At 42.9% G+C, this 19,539-nt stretch overlaps 1 pseudogene; it reads right to left on the reverse strand.

Moving 5' to 3' along the window:
* Positions 1–1,962: 1,962 nt before the first annotated feature.
* On the reverse strand, positions 1,963–6,742 carry LOC141767343 (RNA-binding protein 15 pseudogene; annotated as a pseudogene).
* Positions 6,743–19,539: the final 12,797 nt, after the last annotated feature.

Consider the following 19,539-nt stretch of genomic DNA (forward strand, 5'->3'; position numbering starts at 1 on the left):
CTTACATCTCCAATCAAACTAATTACACTCTGGCACTATTCTATGTAGTTTACATATCTGACGTACCGCTGCTGACAGCACACTGGATGATGAATTACACCACTCTCATTGTCACAGAGGAGGACAACACCCATCATAACCAGTGATGACTCAGTTTGTTCTCATCGTGTGCTCCTACTGATGAGAGATTAAAGCTCATCTAAACCTTTTCTGCCCAGAAAGCTTTAAAATTATTTCTTAATAATTAATTCTGATAAATTAAAATAGCTTACTCAAACTATCAATTTAAAGAAGCCTACATGGGTTGGATAAAGTAAAGAATAGATGAAGCTCAGAATGTTTTAAGACATACTCCATTAACCAGCTACTACTTCTTCCCCTGTACTAATGCAGTTAGTTATGTTTTGCATATAAACCCATAGTTGTCTATACTTATATTACTTTGCAGTAATGTGTCAGCAACTAAAGCAGAGACTATTTGGCCTCTTGTGTCTATAAGTTTCCCTATACTGCTACTTATTGACATTCAGCTATGACCAGTGGTGGAAGGTACCTACATTTTAATATATCATATGAATACATCAATATTCTGTGCAATATCCACATTTCATATGTGGAATAACGTGAATTCAACCATTCAGTCTGTCAACTATTATATTTTATATTTTGTTTTTTAATGTATACTTATTCATCTTGTTAGTTTACTTATTAGATCTTGTTCTGTTTTTTACTGATGTCTCTGGTTGTTTGCACAGTCCCTTTTGCTGCTGTCAAATTGCAAATATCTAATCAGATAGATGTCGTTTCTGGTTATTTTGAAGATTATATGATTATACAAAACATATGATTGCCTAATAAAATATAGTTTCCTCTGATTACTTGAGTTAAGGATCTGAGTACTTCTTCCTCCACTGACTATGACTCACTTGAATTGCTGGTGCATTTGTGAAGCAACGCTGCAAAATTGACAAATAGAAAATGGTTAAAAACCATGACAAAATATACCAAAGAAAGTTATATTAGTAAAAAGTACAAGAAGTCCTAAGTAGACCCTCACCAGCACTGACTGACGGGATATTTGCTTAACATAAAAGCTGTGAATTGTGGGCATTACTTTGGTATTTACTTGAGGAATATTACACATTTTGGAGATCTTTGCACCCTCTAACCAGCGTTTAAATAGGGCCTAGTGTGTTTAGTCTTACACATTTTAATACATACCCAAGTCAGTAGTTCAGGCCATCTTGATACTTTACCTGTGGAACAGGAGCAGGAACAGAAACAGCCGGGGTGAGAGTCAAACCTTTTCCAGCTCCAGGAAACCTTGAATCCTGGCCGTGACACCCGCCGTGTGGACACTTGAAGCTGCTCTGGTCCGTTTCGTTTGGCGATGAAGCAGCGACGATGAGCAGGAACAGCGCTGTCTTGATGATACACATCCTGACTCAATGATAGCAGGATACTCTTCACTTTGCTTTCATATGCAGTTAAAAGTGTGTAAATCAGATCAACATATCAACTAAAGATTATGATTCCCTGCACAGGCAATCTTTTCTCCTCTGTTGTGTTTCCTTTCCATTTTAAGGCAAATAAAGCAGATGATGCGTCACTGTCTCGACCTCTCCTCCGAACACGGGATGAGACGCGTTCGACGTCTGGCCCTAGCACAGAGATCTTCTTCAAAACTCCAATAAGCAACTACACAAATGAACTCTGCTCCTTTCTCTCGAGCTGCTGCTGCAGACGCTGAAACGATACTCTGCGGTGCTGCTGGAACCAGATGAGAAGGAAAGGCCTGTCGAACGCTGCCGTGCTCCCCGCTGAGAGGCCTGCTGATGGACGCGTGGCAAAACTTGGCGAGCAATAAACCAGATGGTTCTCAGCCACACCTCCGTACAAACGGGCCAGAGGCGACTGAAGAATAAGCCACACATCTGAAGAGACACAGTGACTCTAGATCTGCCTTCACAGACGGGCTGAAAAAAGTATTCTAGTTTGATGGCCAAATTTCAATTTGAACGAAGCTCTTCACAAAAGAGGTCATTCAACAAATGACGATCAACGAAATGAAAACACAGAACCGAGAGGCTGACCTCCCACACTTCCTCTCCTTTCTGCTGGGAAGGCTCCGGCTGTCAAAGTGATAACGCCTTTTGAGTTTGATAGACAATTCCAAGAACAGAAAAGGTCACAAAAGTTGTCTTCCGAAGCACTCGTGTTTCCCACGAAAGAGTAAATTTATTGAGACAAAATCTATCAAGTGCATGTCGCACTTTGACAGTTAGGTATACTTCTTAGGCCCATGAGCACTGATGTTCTCTCCATTTCTCTCTCCAGATATCCTGAGTATACAGCACAAATCATTTCTTTTTCTTTTTTTTCTCTCCATTTGAAACACAAATCAAAGCATGAAAAATAATCATTAACAGTCCTTTCAGAGGAAGGTGTGTAAGGCCACTGGAGGTCAGCCTTGTCTCCTCTCATTCATTCAGAAGTCCACTGAAAGTATAGCAATATTTTCTACCTCTAGCCTCCTGATCATTAGAGATGTGCATGGCATATATATAGAGCTCTTCATTTATAGGTTACATCATCATTTCCTCAAACAGTACATGCTTTGCTGGGGTAGTAATTGTAATTTAGTTATTACATAAGAACGGTGGAGAATTTAATCAACCAATTACTGTTCAACCAAATTGAATATGATGCCAATAAAAGTACAATATTAAAGGGGTGGACACAAAAGCAACTCTGTATAATATAATCCCACAAACAACAATTTGGATAACTGGTCAATCAATCAGTTATATATTATTATAACTTTGGGTTTTGGGACTTTTGGTAGGACCATAAAAGGCTATTTGAAGACATGAAAACATCACCTTAGGAAAATGTCCCTATTTTTTTATGTTTTGTAGATCAAATAATTAATCAATTAATCAAGAAAAGAACCAGTAGGTTAATAAACAATGAAAATAATCACTAGTTCCAGCCCTAAATATTAGCTTATAACAATGCAGTTCAATACAACACCTTGGGTTTAGAAATAAACAGAGCTTAAATGTGCTCTCTAACATAACTTCAACAAATTAAACATAAGTAGCTTCATAAAGGCAGTATTCTTTGCAAGGTTATTATTGTATTGAACTACATCATAATGTGATTGCTGCTTGTGTCCACCCCTACATGCCAGTGCTTAGTGAAAAGTGTGAAAAGTAGACAGTAAAAACTGCATTCATTTCCCCTTGTAATGTCACATAAACCTCCAGATGTGGCTCAGAAAGGAGCATTAATAGCAAATGTCATCTATTCTACTATACCCCATAATGCCCTTCTGCATTTTTACACAATTTCTTTCCACAAATTTCCTTTAGCTTTAAGCTGGACTGGCCAAAACTGACAAAAATAGAAGAGCTGTTATAATGAAACTTTGAATCAAAAAGGTTTACTTAGTCAGCAAAAAGTAATACAGATGCACATCTGGAATATGCCCATTAATGAGCAATGGGTAAAGCTTTAGCGCAAATAGATATATTTCAAAAACCATATGTACATGACTAAATTCTTTCATAGGCTGGCTGTACAAACATGACTGTGTTGACACTGGCCGGTTAAATCTATGCTGAGTACAGATAAAAATGAAAGCTCTGTTTTTGGATCTTAAATTCTGTTTTGTGTTATCGGCATGCACCGTATGAAATGTAAAGGAGTTATGTTTTCTTTTTAAATGAGATAAGGCAACATATAGTATTGATTCACAGAACTGTAGCTTGCTCTGGATTACTTTAAGCAGAGTACCCTTCAAGTAATGTACATTTATCTGGTAACTAAATATAGCGGAAAGCAGCATGTCACCTGCGTTAATAATCAAATTCATCAAAACATATTCAATTCAATGCTCCTTTCATTTCTATAAACCTTCAACGGGATGAGATACAAGCTACCATGCAGGTTAGGGAACTTAAAATCAGACCCCTAACACTTCCTGTTTTACTTCTCCCTGTTTTTACAACTCACAGTTAAACAGTTCATGAGAGTGAAAAGAGACATTTAGATTTTTTTTTTTTTTCATGACGCTCCTCTGATAATGACCATCACCATGTAGTCGTCCTCTGACTTGGCAAAGGCTTTGGCAGAGGCATCCACGAACTGCTGTGAGAACTCGCATGGGGGGAAAGCGTGAAGGACTCCTGCGTGGTCCTTGTCACGGCCGCCCCCCACAGGGAGGCTGATGATGCCGGCCGCCTCCTTCTGCTTCAGGTAGGACACCAGGTTCTTCAGCGGCCTCTCGGCGGAGCTGCTGACGTCCTGGGTCCCTCCGTCTTCAGATTTCCCGGGCACGGCCATGAGGATTGCGTATCCGCTGGAGCCGGCGGCCTTGATGCGACGGGAAACTTCATCCAGTTTGGGCTGGTCCAGGCGCAGGCGCTGGCTGATCTTCAGCTGGGACGCTTGACCCCCGGCGGAGCCCGGCAGCAGCAGACCGGTAGCCACAGCCATGTCCCCCTCCAGCAGGTGCAGTGATGTGGGAAAGCTGCTGTTCTTCAGCAGGAGGACGCCCTGCCAGACCTGACTCAGCTTCTGTCCTCCAGCTGCCGGCTTAGACTGCTGGCCAGACTTTGAGGACGAAGGATCCTCCTTCCTCGCCGGGCTCTTGGATAAGTCACTGGCTTTGTGTTTGCGGTCCTTCTCAGTGCCTGGTGCAGATGGGCTGAGTGTCTTTCTTCTCTTGTCTCCAAAGGCAGTGGTCTGGCGATCTCTAACAGGGGACGTTCCAGAGCGAGGCAGGCAGGGGTCACTGTAGCGTCCCCCGTCTCGACTGATCCCACCAGGGCTGCGCTCTAATGAGTTGCCACGACGGCGCAGACCAAAGTCACTTTTGTCAGGCGAATGATCCAGTCTCCTTTTGCGGCTTAGTTCTCTGCCTTGCAAATCTCGGTCTATTGACCAGGTCTCGTGGGGACGCCTGTCCAGACGATCCATGGGATCAAAGCCTGCTCCTCGCATCCTGTCGTGGACACCCATGCCAGACCATTCAGCACTGGAGTACATGCCCCTTTCTCTGAAGCGAGCAGGAAGCGGAGGGGACCTCTCCCTCACTCTCACCGAGTCTGTAATGCGGTGGGCGAAGGGCTCAGGAACAAAGTTATAGTGCGGCAGAGGGAGGGGGAGCTGCACGTACTGCTGCTGGTAGCGGTGCTCTGTGTCTGCAAAGTCCACCCGGAGTCTCCTGTCAGGGCCACCGAGAGGGAAGCCTCTCATGTGAGTACATGCGGCCTGAGCAGCGTCCAAGCTTTCATACTGGATGTAAGCCCACACCTCGCCTTTCCTGTAGTCTATAGTCCTGATGGTGCCAAAGCGGTCAAACTCCTTGGCCAGTGCAGCTAGTGGCACCCAAGGTCCGAGGCCCCCCACCCACAGCCTGGTCGTGGGCGTGGGTTTCCCGTAGCCAATCTTAATCGGGTTGTGGCCCACCACTTTCCCTGACATCGCCACTTTGGCACGATGAGCCATGTCCAGATTCTCAAACTTGATGAACCCATAGGTGTTGCTCTGGCCTCGCACCGCCCGCTTTATGTCCACCTCTGTTATCACGCCAAACCGGTCAAACGCCCTCCTCAAATCGCTCTCTGTCACGCTGACGTCCAGGTTGCCCAGAAACAAAGTCCTGTTTGCCCTCTGGTCATCCTCAGGGGTCATGAGGTCATCCTCACGGAAAACAGCACACTCAGCAATGAATTGGGGTCTATTCCTGGAATCATACACTGAAAAGTCTCTGTCTCTCTCCAGATCTCTAATGTGAGGTGGTGGTGGAGGAGGTGGAGGAGGAGGAGGAGGAGCAGGAAGACGCCCCAGAGCCAGCTGCTGTAACCTGTAGTCTCTGTAGCCCATACCAGTGGGTGACAGAGGCCTCTGAGAGTGGAGATGTCTGTGTCCTCCTGGGGAGAAAGTGTCCTTTGTAATAGGTGACCGGCTCCTGATCCTGTTGGTGTAAACAGTCTCTATCTTCAGAGGCCGGTCGTACAGCACCAGCTTTCCTCGGGCGTGTTTGGCGGACCGGGCGTCATCCGGCCTCCTGAAGTTCACATACGCCACCCTGTCGTCGTTTTTCTCTCGACTAATCTTCACACTCACGTCTCCAAACCTCTTGAACTCGTGAAACAGCCCGTCCTCTATCTCCTCGTCGTTCAGCTGGTTGCCCAGTTCGCTGATCTTGAGCGTCTTGTACTCGTTTTCCGGGGTGGACGTCGGAGGAGGAGGAGGAGGCCGCGGCTCGCTGCGTGACGAGCCGGACCTGTTGTTGGCTGTTTCCGCGTCCATGTCAGCAGCAGCAGCGTTGTACGGCTTGTTAGCGGGAACTGCTCCGTAGTCGTAGCCGCTGCTCGTCCGACTGGATGAGTTATGTCCGTCTGAATCCCTCATGTCTCTTTTGTCACCGTGTAAACTTCTCCTGGATGAAGAGGAGCCGTTGTTGCTGCCAGCAACCGTCGCCAGGGCTCCGGGCTTCTTGCTTCCTCCTCCTCCTCCTCTCTGCTCTCGACCGTCTTCTGGAGCCCGCGAGCGCTTCTTCACCGGCGACCGCTCTTTACCCTTCATCTCAAATGCAGCCTGGACACACACGCTAGTCTATGTAATCTGAAATACAGTTTAACTCTCTTAATTTAGTTTCCACGACACTCTCAGGCGAGCGACATGATCGCCATGATGGAAATACTTTGCTACTACTGTAACGGGAAGTCCCGCCTCATGATGGTAGTGATGTGTGGGTTCAAGAACGAGCCGGTTCAAAGAGCCGGCTCTTTTAAGTGAACGTTAATGGTACGTGTCCACAGGGGCGTTTTTTATCGCGAGGGCACGCGACGCTTCCCAGCATTGGACGCTTAGTGGGCTGTCCCTAGAAACAAGGCACTCGGCTCCTGATTGGACGAACGCTTTCCCGCCGTTGGCTGCTGCTCCCAGCTTTCAAACCGGAATCAGTATGGAGGCTCGTTTGGAAACTTTCTTCTCTTATTTCACGAAAATAGTTCACTGAAATGTGTTTCTGAAAACATTTGAGGCGAGAAATAAGCCACGCAGTTGCTGAATCTGTCTTTATTTTGGATCGACAACGTTTATTTTAAAAGATTATCGGGAGTTTCGAGAGGCGGCGAGTCGCGTCGGACGCCCATGATTTGCATAAAGTAGCGGAGCCTCAACTTATTATGCAAATAAGGAGTGGGCGTCGTTACGCCTAGTCTCTCGAATCGCGACGCCACGCTACCGGAATGCATTGCGCGGCTGCTTGCATAGACAATGAATGGGGAGCGTGGAAAGCACGGAGCCTGTGGACACGTACCATAAGAGTCGGCTCACGTCCGAGAGACGTTTTTATTTTTTTTATTTTTTTATTTTTTTATTAATTCAAGGCAGAATTATAGGACGATCTTCTCCGCGTCACGGGCACTCCATGCACTGACTGTGAGTGTGTTCCAGTCCGCGTACTTCTGTACTTACACTTACTATTTTGAGTCCATAAGTGCGTTCACACTGTGAAGTATGGCAAAATGCAGTGCACTCAAAGTACCCGGATGTTGTACTCAAAACGGTCAAATCGTTGAGTGTGAAACGCTGGACACTTTTCACACTTAATTGTCGCCATCTTGGCTACGTAGCGGAAGGGGCGGGACCACAACCACTATTCAAACATGCGTAGATAACAGAATAAAACAATACAATACGTAAATATACCGGTGCATTTTCAGCCAACAGGAGTACACATCGTAGGCTACGACGTTGGAAATGTAATTTCCACTCTGCTTTCATTTTTTTCTTTAACAAAGCAGGCAGATATTTTGACGGGTAGTGGACGGGTAAAACCTGAAGGAGGCAGCAGTGCAACACAAAGGATACCAGCTGCCGTAAAACCCCGAAAAAGAAGAAGATATTTTGGCGGGTAGCGAGCCGTGGTGAAATGTTGCGATCGTCATTTCCGGTCAGTGCGCCGCAGAGTACTCGAATTGAGATGACCCTACCCCGTTGAAATTGACGCACTACTCAAGTAAGTACAGAGTGCACACAGTGCATTACATTGAAGTGTACTTCAGGAAGTACGTGGATTGGAACACACTCTGTGACTGAATGTTGTGTTAATGACGTCCGTGTGACCAATCAAGTGATGACAGACAAGGATCATACCATCAAGCAGGGAGGGGCGGGGTTGCGCGTCGCGCTGACGGTCTACAGGTACATAGCAGGAGGGAGAGGAGGAGAGAAAGAGAGAGGAGTGCGTTGCGGTGCGCGAATAGCAGACAAGATGAGTGACAGTCGGAAACGAAGCAGCATGTGAAATTATAAGGTTTAGTATAATTACATTGAATAATTTAAGTGATATATGTGCACACATACTAATCATAGGTCAAAACAGCGCTAAATTTGGCTGAACTAAAAAAGGCAGAAGTGGTAAAACGAAAAGCCGTTTGGGAGCCGAAAGAGCCGGCTCTTCTTGGTGAGCTGAGCTCAAATGATCTGGCTCACTAAAAAGAGCCGGAATTCCCATCACTAGTACGCGCCTGTAGAAGAAGCTGATTGGCTGAGCGGGCTGTCACTCATGTGAACAGGAAGTTCTCTCGCCTATTATAAACAAGGGTGCGGCTCTGCTGTGGGGTCAGAGTACAGATTACAGCTCTGAAGGCAGATTGTGATGGAAGATAATTATTGTGACACACTAGAGCAGCAGCAAAAACATTTTGCACAACATCTTGAATTCATTAATATAAATAAAAATACAGTATGAGCTACCCTGCACTATACTCACTTTTAACAGTCTCTTCTGCACTATATTCACTTTTTACAGTTTTCTTCATCTCCTTGTTTTTTATATCTGGTACATTTTTTTGTACTTTGTACTTTGCACAACTAACTTTTTTACTGCCTTTTTACAAACATGTTTTGCACTATGGAACTGTGATGCTGGAAACTTGAATTTCCCTCTGGATCAATAAAGTTACTATCTATCTATCTATCTATTTAGCCTACATTTAGGTACAACATGACAGAGTTGGAATAACATAATTGGTACAGGCATGCATGGTGACCTTGAAATAAGGACACTGACAGTGTATTGAGTAATACTTGGCAGGAAACAACACTTCATTCACAGTGGAGGAGGGGCAGACATATGTCGAGCAAAGATCTAACAAGCTGTTTGCATTTGTGTCCATTTGTGCAGGAGGTGTAGCCGGCCAGGGCCTCGTCAGGGACCAGCTGTGTATAATATTTATTATTTTATTTAAAAGGGACCATGTACAGTTTAAAACATAAATATCACCATTTGATGCACCGTACCAGATTATAGCTTTAAACTAATTCACATCTGTAGTCCCTTGGCAGATCAAGACAAAGAAACACACTGTAGTCACACAAGAAAGAACATGCAAAACGCACAATACACAGCTACACACAATAGCACATCACCAAGTATGCTTGTAATAAAAATAATACATGTTTATATTGCGTCTGCATCGAATAGAACAAGATTCATGAAACAAAAGTGCTGTGAACTCTTTAGATCTTTACGTCTAATGCAGGAAAGTGTACATCATACCCTTTCTCAGTATTACACTGTATTATCCAAGCAAGTCACACAGACAGTGTTAATACTGCGTGCCTTTAGTTATGGGATGGATAACCAGATAAAAAGCGTACACTGTAGGTTTTCACGCTTTTATCTTTCTTCCAATTAAAGAAATCGTTCAGGCGTTGTGGTTGTTAATATTATATACAGACGTAGGCAAAGTTGTTGGTAACGTTCCGTTAAAGAGAGAAAAAACCACAATGGTCACTGAAATAACTTGAAACTGACAAAAGTAATAATAAATAAAAATTCACTGAAAATTAACTAATGAAAATCAGATATTGTTTTTGAATTATGGTTCAGCAGAATCATTTAAAAAAACAAACTAATGAAACTGGCCTAGACAAAAATGATGGTAACATTAACTTAATATTTTGTTGCACAACCTTTTGAGGCAATCACTGCAATCAAGTGATTTCTGTAACTCTCAATGAGACTTCTGCACCTGTTGACAGGTATGTTGGCCCAGTCCTCGTGAGCAAACTGCTCCAGCTGTCTCAGGTTTGAAGGGTGCCTTCTCCACACTGCATGTTTCAGCTCCTTCCACAGATGTTCAATAGGATTTAGATCCGGGCTCATAGAAGGCCACTTCAGAATAGTCCAATGTTTTGTTCTTAGCCATTCTTGGGTGTTTTTAGCTGTGTTTTGGGTCATTATCCTGTTTGAGGACCCATGACCTGCAACTGAGACCAAGCTTTCTGACACTGGGCAGCACATTTCGCTCCAGAATGCCTTGATAGTCTTGAGATTTCATTGCACCCTGCACAGATTCAAGACACCCTGTGCCAGATGCAACAAAGCAGCCCCATAACATAACCGAGCCTCCTCCATGTTTCACATTAGGTACAGTGTTCTTTTCTTTGGATGCTTCATCTCTTCGTCTGTGAACATAGAGCTGATGTGACTTGCCAAAAAGCTCCAGTTTTGTCTCATCTGTCCAAAAGACATTCTCCCAGAAGCTTTGTGGCTTGTCAATATGCATTTTGGAAAATTCCAGTCTCGCTTTTTTATGATTTGGTGTCCTCCTCGGTTGTCTTCCATTAAGTCCACTTTGGCTCAAACAGTGACGGATGGTGCGATCTGACACTGATGTACCTTGACCTTGGAGTTCACCTCTAATCTCTTTGGAAGTTGTTCTGGGCTCTTTGGTTACCATTCGTATTATCCGTCTCTTCAATATGTCATAAATTTTCCTCTTGTGGCCACGTCCAGGGAGGTTGGCTACAGTCCCATGGACCTTAAACTTCTGAATAATATGTGCAGCTGTAGTCACAGGAACGTCAAGCTGCTTGGAGATGGTCCTATAGCCTTTACCTTTAACATGAAGGTCTATAATGTTCTTTCTGATCTCCTGAGACAACTCTCTCCTTAGCTTTCTGTGGTCCATGTTCAGTGTGGTACACACCATGACACCAAACAGCACAGTGACTACTTTTCACCCTTTAAATAGGCAGACTGACTGATTACAAGTTTGAAGACACCTGTGATGCTATTTACAGGACACACCTTAGTTTAATATGTCCCTATGGTCACATTATTTTACATCTTTTCTAGGGCTACCATCATTTTTGTCTAGGCCAGTTTCATCAGTTTGTTTTTTAAAATGATTCTGTTGAACCACAATTCAAAAACAATATCTGATTTTCATTAGTTAATTTTCAGTAAATTTTTATTTATTATTACTTTTGTCAGTTTCAAGTTATTTCAGTGACCATTGTGGGTTTTTCTCTCTTTAACGGAACGTTACCAACAACTTTGCCTACGTCTGTATTTCTATACCTGTGTTAAGGAGTGGCAAGGATGCAAAAGAAAGAAATAAGTGGGGTATATGCTGCTATTTAATGTCACAACATGTATATTTCTCATGTATTATATGTCCCACTGATTATTATAGGTTGAACTTAATTATTTTACGATGACTACACAAGATCAAACTCCAGCATCCATGTAAGTGTGTATGTTTACCAGCTGTGCTCCTGTCATCCTACTGGACACTGAACAAACATGTTTTTACCAAATTTGCACCAGTAGGAGGCAGAGAAGTTCCTCCTAACAAACACATCAGCTGCAGTTTACCACTGAAACATCAAGGTAAAGCACTAACTGTCTAGACTGACAAAAAGACTTTAGTATCCTGAGTATTGACTGGAAGTCTCCTCAGCGGCTGCCAGGTAGTGGACAAGTGGAGTGAAACTGTTCAATTAAAAACCTCTTAGAAGTCCAGTCTATCTCCTGGAAGACTTGTATTGAGTATTGTAACATCACTACTCTGAATAAAACATGAAGAAACCACTATATAACTTAAATATAATACATCTTATGCAGTTCAAAACAAACAAAAATGAGTTGAACTTGGTTTAACTTCAGTTATTTTGCTTAAAAAAGGTTATTTGTTATGAAAATTGTCCAAATTAAACACATTTTCTTATCACATATTAGAATCCTTTACACTTTTACACACTGACTTTATTGAAATTGTGCTGTTTATTTTCTGTGGGTTTATATTTTATTAAATAATTTGTATTATAAAAAGGAATTCTGTTATGATCAAAATAAGAAACGGAACAAAACCAAAGATACAAAAACAACAAGTATATACATTACTACTTGTAGTATATTGCAACTACTATACACAAATCTTAAAAGCTTTACTCACTGGCAGCTAATCTTCCCATAACATATACAGTAAAAGTGAAATCTATTTAATTTCCTTTTATAATATCTATACAAAGTCCTTATTTCTCAAACATCCCCTCACAATAGCTGTTCAAGAACATATTTAATGAACGTCCTAAAGCCCCATTCAGTCACATGACGACCTGCCCCTCGGATCATTTTCAATGAATTTAAGAGGCGACCTTGAGTTTGCTTCCATTTCAATTAACCTTTTTGCTCTTGTTTTTCTTACAGTAATTACACCAACCCAAGCTGTGTTACAGCCTGAGCCACCATCCACACTACACCAATCTGTGTCAGTGGGCTATTTTTGGATGTGTGGGCACTTTTTATTATAATTGATAATACACAGAAAATAAAATGCTGAGGCATGTATGTAGGGCGCACCCACGCGTAGGATTACAGCCTGAGCGACAGCAGGGGTAGAGGTGGATGTCCAATTATTAGACTGTGTTGCTTTATGGACAGAAAAGCTGACAATTTAATACATTTTGTGACACACATGCAAAAATGTACACATACAAATGTTTCTTCTGTTGAATTTCTTCATCTGAGCTTGTTGAGATTCTTAAAAAAATAAAGCCTTCCTGAATAAATGTTGTTTTCTCTGCTCCTTGCTATCACAGAATACACATTAATTTACAGCAAAGATCGCCTTTACAAATCAAAACATATATCTTGATCATTTTTAACAAAAAGGACTTAATCACCCATCTGGTTTCAAATTGTGTCACATTTATTCAAATTCTTCTGGAACAATCTGGATCCCTTTTTGTTTCACTGACCGTATTATTTGTTGCATCAACCTTGTTGCATCAACAATACTTACCGAAAAAAATGCAGTGTGATTTGCTGCAAGGGTATTTTTAAAGGATTATGTTGTAAAAAAAAAAAAAAAAAAAAATGGGGACAGAAGCGTTGCCCTCAACCCCGTGAACTGGACTGGCCCCTCTTTGAGAGACCATCTGGTGAACTTCCTCTATAGACCGCCACATGTCCCCGCGCAAGCCCAGCAAGGCAATCTGCCACCCAGTATTAAAATGGGTTTAAGTGTGTGTGTATAAAGATAGTATGAGAGGGGGAAATTTGTTCCTGCTTTAAATCCAATATCCAGGTCAGTTGTTTGTCCTCAATCAAAGCATTCATCCATCAGTGAAGTGTGCTTACATATCAAATGGTGGCAAACTTGCTGCTGTGCTTGTTCACACCAGTAGATCAGGAAGCAAACCTACACACAGTATTGTTTTCAGACTTTAAAATGACATGTTCAAAAAAAAGATTAATCTCAAATTCACCAAGGCTGCTGCTATGAACTCGCTGAAATATGAAACCTTGAATATACTGCCACAGATCTGCGTTTCATCTGATAATATCCGTCAAAAAACAGAATGGCATGCAGCTGAGGGTTTTTGTTAATGAGCTATCAAAGGGGAAGTCTGCAAAGGATTAGTGACGAAAAAAACAGCTTTAAATGAGTTTCTATTTTTGTGCGTTGCATCAAGGTGAACAGCGTGGCCTGACCCACTACACCCTGGCTTTCATGTGAGACAGATGCTCAGTAACAGATCTGTTTGGGCATTTCTGCCAACCAGAGAACACCCACTGCTTCACCTGTCTCACCTGAACCAGTCCTCCATGAATTTCCCATCATGTGTGTGAAAAATGAGAGGCGCCTACTGTGTCTCATCACCACACTGTATCACAGCACCAAACTGGTTTTTAAAATCTTATGTTTCTCATCGTATCGTCATTTAATGACAAGGCTCCTCATACAGAACAATAGTTACTGATTACAACCTACTGTCTTGTAATGCCGTATGGTGGAGCACTGCAGTGTGTCTCTCAGAGCCCGACATGACCCACTTTCTCCACGGTCTGAACACCTGCACAACACCAGCCTGTGCACCGATGCACTCTGGGAAAAGCAGGAAATGTTACAACACTGTGAGAATGCATTGACAGATAAAGCAGAAGGCCAAATTATGCATGACTTAAAGAGCCTTTTGTTCATTTCCTCGTCTTAGGGAATGCTTTACAATACAATAAAACTTCTTCAAATAGTGTGTTTGTATGCACAGGTTTTGCATGATGCTGATGAAGCAGTATGAATTATCAGTGCTTTGATCACAGAGAGCAATGTCACGCACGTGGGCTGACAAATATAGACATGGATTGCTTTGACTCCTCCGTTCACACCTGTCAAAAGTGTTCACATTCACGTTGCTTTTGCAGTGTTGATGTAATTATGTTTGTTCAAGTGCTTGTACTCAGAATAATGGACTAGATAAGCGATACCCAGTGCCGAGTGAATCTTTTTTTAGGAGCAGAGAGTGACCCAGACAGCACAAAACACAAGGGGAGAAGCGAGAAGGAGGGAGGAGGAGGGGAGCAAAGGGATGGGGAGGGAGGAATATAAATGAGACAGAGTGAAGGAAAAGTACTGGGCGGATGTGGCGGTGCAGATGCAGAATGCATGAGCGCACGTGCACTGGAAGTGGGCGTGGGGGTGAGCACAAAAGGAAGCGGGTGCTGCAAAGCGGCGGGGAGACAATGTGAAGTTCGAGGCGACTGAAGGTGAACAGCAGAGAGGAGTGGAAATGTGCTGTGAAATGGTGCTGACGTCAGAAACCGAGGACCACGAGATGCAATAAAAATCATAGAGGATATTTGAGGAAAAGATTCTAGAGAGAAATTCTTCATAATAAGAGGAAGGACACTTTGCAGGAACTGAGACAGAGCAGAGAAAAGGATGCTGAAGATAAATATAAACTTAGAAAAAATCTAAGAGAAGAGAATAACTGCAACACTCAGCCTTGCCAAAGAGAAATGTTAAAGACTGTGAATTCAACTCTGACTGGGCTCCCACTTTGGTTCAGACTGAAATATCTCTACAACTACTAGATGGATGGATTGTCATTATTTTGTACAGTCATTCATGGTTCCCAGAGGATGAATCCTACTGACTTTGATGATCCCGTGACTTTTCTTCTAGCGCCACCATGAGGTTAACATTTATAGTTTAGAGTGAAATATCTCAACAACCAACACGTTCTCATCGCAACTCGCCATAAATACTGACACTGTCGCAGAAAACACGTGCTTAATGTTGTGAATTAAACAAAAACACTTGCTTAGGATCAGGCAATAAAAGTTAAAAACCACTACGTTTGTACAGTGGAAATGACACTGAACGTTATGAACACGGGACACAAACGAAGAACTGATTGTAACATGGCGAACGGGACATGAACAGCGGCCTCCGAGGTGAAAGCTTTGTGTTTCAGGATGAATTGTAATAACTCTGGTGATCCCCTGTCTGCATGTCCAAGTGTCCTTGAGCAAGACACTAATCCCCAAGTTGCTCCCCAGGCGCTTCAAAGCAGCCCTACTGCTCAGGATGGGTGCAGAATGCAGAAGTCAAATTTCATGTGTGTACCATGTATATATGATAAATATAATAAAGTGAATGTGTTGTCCCATACTGCATGTTAGCTCAAGCACCTTTGTGCCTACAGTAAACAACCTCACAGAGCTGCTATAGCATGGCTGTTTACATCTGATGCTGAATGAACAAGAACCAAGAACAGATCTCTGGTGTTTTACCATAAACCACACCACTCTGCAGATTATCACAGTGGGAGTGAAGTTGGGGGGAAAAAAGGTTTAAAAGTATGTACAATAAATGCAGGTATGAGTAAAAGGTTATGAGATGTAGTGAAGGCCGAACAAAGCTGCAGCTTCTCCAACCCAGATGGGACTGCTCGGTCATTTGCTAACCAGAAAGGGCAGCAGCGGCGCGGTGCCCACAGTCCCACAGTCCCACAGTCCCACAGGCCTACGAGGCTGCTGATGCAGGCTTAATAAAACCCCTGAAAAATTATGCCAGCGCATCATTGAGTGACACACCGCTGACCGCTTAGCAGATGCCCTGCAGCAGCTGAGGCTAGTGGGTTGATCAAGAGCACCTCAGTATTAGTTTTTATGGAAGAAGATGGTGTGACTTGGTGTGACGCTACATGCTTTTAATCCTTGTTCTTTTAAATTGGCTTCATCAGACTTTATATTTACTTTATATTTGACTTTACATTTTCACCTCAGAGATTTTTCTCCAATCCGGCGAGGTGACAAAAAGGTTGTGAAAGAAAAAGTGGTGTGAGAAAATACTACAGATGATCATCTCTAATCCACTGTACACTTAAAACAAGAGGAAAGTAGAGCTGAGGAACGAGAGGAAACACAGTGGGAGGAGACATCGGTATAGTACAACTAATTAAAGTATTTCTATTAAATATGATCCTCCGTCTGTCACCTTTAGGATGACACAGAAACTTCAGAGACCATAGTTTAACTTTAGGTCACGCATATGTGTGGATGTTTGAAATGCATTTTTTTTGTTTCCAACTATAGGATGAAGCAATTTATGGAGTGCAGAAAGGAGGGTGCAGAGATGAGATAAAAGTCTGTCATATGATCCTGAGGGTTGCTGTGGCAACCGCTTCCAGCAGTCAGCTCGAACAAGGTGCGTCAAAAGCGTCACCCAGTGAGGTCCAGCTGTAGAAATACTAATAACAGATCAGAACCTGAGCTCGTCGTGGATGCTACACTCTGGTGTGGGTTTTAGTTTAACCTAAAGAGAGTTTGAATTTTACTGCAAGGCATCACAAATACAGAGAGAAGAGTTGTGATTCAAAAGTACTGTAGAGGTCATGTCTTATTTGGAGTTCAAACTGTATTAATGCTTATTAATCAAACAGGATTTTGTTCTCAACCGAGTTTAAAGCCACTTCCTATGTTCTTTATGATCACATGTATTTAATAATGATGCAGATGAAGAGAAATACCAAGAAGCAACTGAGGACAAACACATCTGATTAAGACGACCAAGGATTCAGACATGTCGGAACAAGGAGGATGAAATAAATCCATGGGATCAGGATGAAAAATGGCCCCTCGATAATATCTTCCTCCCCTATCTCGGTGGCGTTAGAGAATATTCTGGTGGATGGAGCGTGATTTATGATCCCCAGGGTGACTGTGTCTGCTGCAGTCGTGTCGCACGTCCGATGTCTAATAGAGAAACGACCACCCAGTCCAATGTTTGATCAGAGAGATAAAGCTGTTAGCCAAAGATTACTAGAGTGTAGTCATCTATGAAATATATATTCTCTTTCTGTCAGCTAATTAATTCATGCATTAAATCATCATAAGCTATAGTTAAGCATTACTTTATAAGATCTCTATACGATATCCAGAGTATTAATGTAGCATCAAACAAATGTTTGCAATGTAAAGATATAGTGCAATAGGCTAATGTCTACCTGAACAGAGGATGAAGTCGCTCTCCCTCTGTGTGTGTTGTAATCCCAGTTTCTCTGTGCTTTGTTGACATAGCCGGGCCTGCCACACTTTACTTACTTTAGTGCATGTGAGCGTGCCCCTCTGGCTAGTTCGTGGCCGCCGCTCATATGGCGGTTACAGCTGATAACTCCGTACCTGCTGACAGCTTCTTTTGCAGAAGAGTAGCACCCACCCTCTGGCCCCCTCAGGTAAACACTGTTAGCTCTGTCAGCACTGTTGGCGTTGTTTGCACTTATTGTTTGCACTGTTAGCGCTGTTTGCAACATTTGGCTTTGAACGTTAGCTGCTATAGCACCGTTAGCTCCTAGCACCATTAGCTGCTATAGCACCGGCGCAGGCGAGTGCAGCGGCATTTGGTTCGGCCAGGTCATCTTTGGTGCATTGTGGAGCTCGGCTACATCTCATGATTTGTCCCATGGTTTGGGATTCGCCACACACACATGCATCTGAAGTTGTTATTTTCCATTTCTTCATGGACACTTTGCAGCGTCCTTCGCCAGCCCGCAGGCGGTTCAGTGCTTTCCAGACAGCCCAAGGTTGATCGTGGCCGGTAGCGAGGCATTCATCTGGGGTGATGCCTCTCTCCATCCATTGGTTTGTGAGGCTGCCAAGGCTGCTCCATTTGTTCCGCCATTCAGTAATCCTGGCATCAGTTGGGGTGATCTCCAGAACTTCAGTGGTGTCCAGGAAACTGCTCCTTGGGGTGCAAGCAGAAGCCTCCACGTGGCGCATCCCGGGCAATGCTGACGACGGAAACCGTACCACAGCGATTGATTGAAGTAGCCAATTCTGCAACCACTGACCGTCAACGACAGTCAAGTTTTAGTTTTTTTTGCAAGCACCGTTAGCTGCCATAGCACCGTTAGCTACTGGCACCGTTAGCTGCCATAGCACCATTAGCTCCTAGCACCGTTAGCTGCCATAGCACCGTTAGCTACTGGCACCGTTATCTGTTATAGCACCGTTAGCTGCAATAGCACTGGTAGCTCCTAGCACCGTTAGCAAGGAGGGTAAAAAGAGGAGATGTAACGCGTCATATATTTGGGGTACAACACATGCCACTTGCCGAAATTGAGCCAATAGCAACGCATGACCGCAGCTTCAGTTACACTGCACATGTGTTATTATACCCCAGAGTTCAAAACCGTGTCCCAGCCTCTTTCAATAGGCCTTGACCACTACTAGCACCTAGCACCAATAGCTGCTAGCAACATTAGCAACTAGCACCATTAGCTGCTAGCATCGTTAAACAAGGACGGTAAAAAGAGGAGATGTCATGTTTCATTAAATGGTCATATCTTTGGGGTTCAGGCTCAGCCGTGGCCATGTTGTGAGACGTTTGGAGCTCTGAATGCTCTGAATTTTGAATTTAGCACCATTGGTTTATGATTTATTTATATTAAGGTTTATTCATAAGTGTAGGGTTACATTTTACATCACTGGTAGAATAAAGTATTTGCTCATCTTTAATTGCAAAATGTCCTTCATTTCTCTCTGTCACTGTTAATTTATCGTTTTGTTCATTTTGTTTGTTTATTTATTTTGCACAATTTAAGAACAACAACATAACAAAAAAAATAATAATATAATATATTATATTTATTATTATTATTGGAATAATAGGGAAGAGGCAAAAAAAAAAAACACTGGGCTTATCTGAAGCCTCCACCTAGAGACAAGATTAATATAAAGAAATAATACGACTGCATAATAGTTCATATATCTATTATGAGTTGTATTCATTTATTCATGCTCATTTGGAAAAGGCATGTGTTTCTCATCCCAACAATCTCACTGTTTGAGGCTACAACTGTGTTTTTGGGATGCTAACAGTATATTTTTGTCACCTTCAGAATAAACCCTGTTGTAGGTTATTTCTGCCTCCTGCTGAT

Source organism: Sebastes fasciatus, chromosome 1, assembly GCF_043250625.1.
Source record: "Sebastes fasciatus isolate fSebFas1 chromosome 1, fSebFas1.pri, whole genome shotgun sequence".
Lineage (NCBI taxonomy): Eukaryota > Metazoa > Chordata > Actinopteri > Perciformes > Sebastidae > Sebastes > Sebastes fasciatus.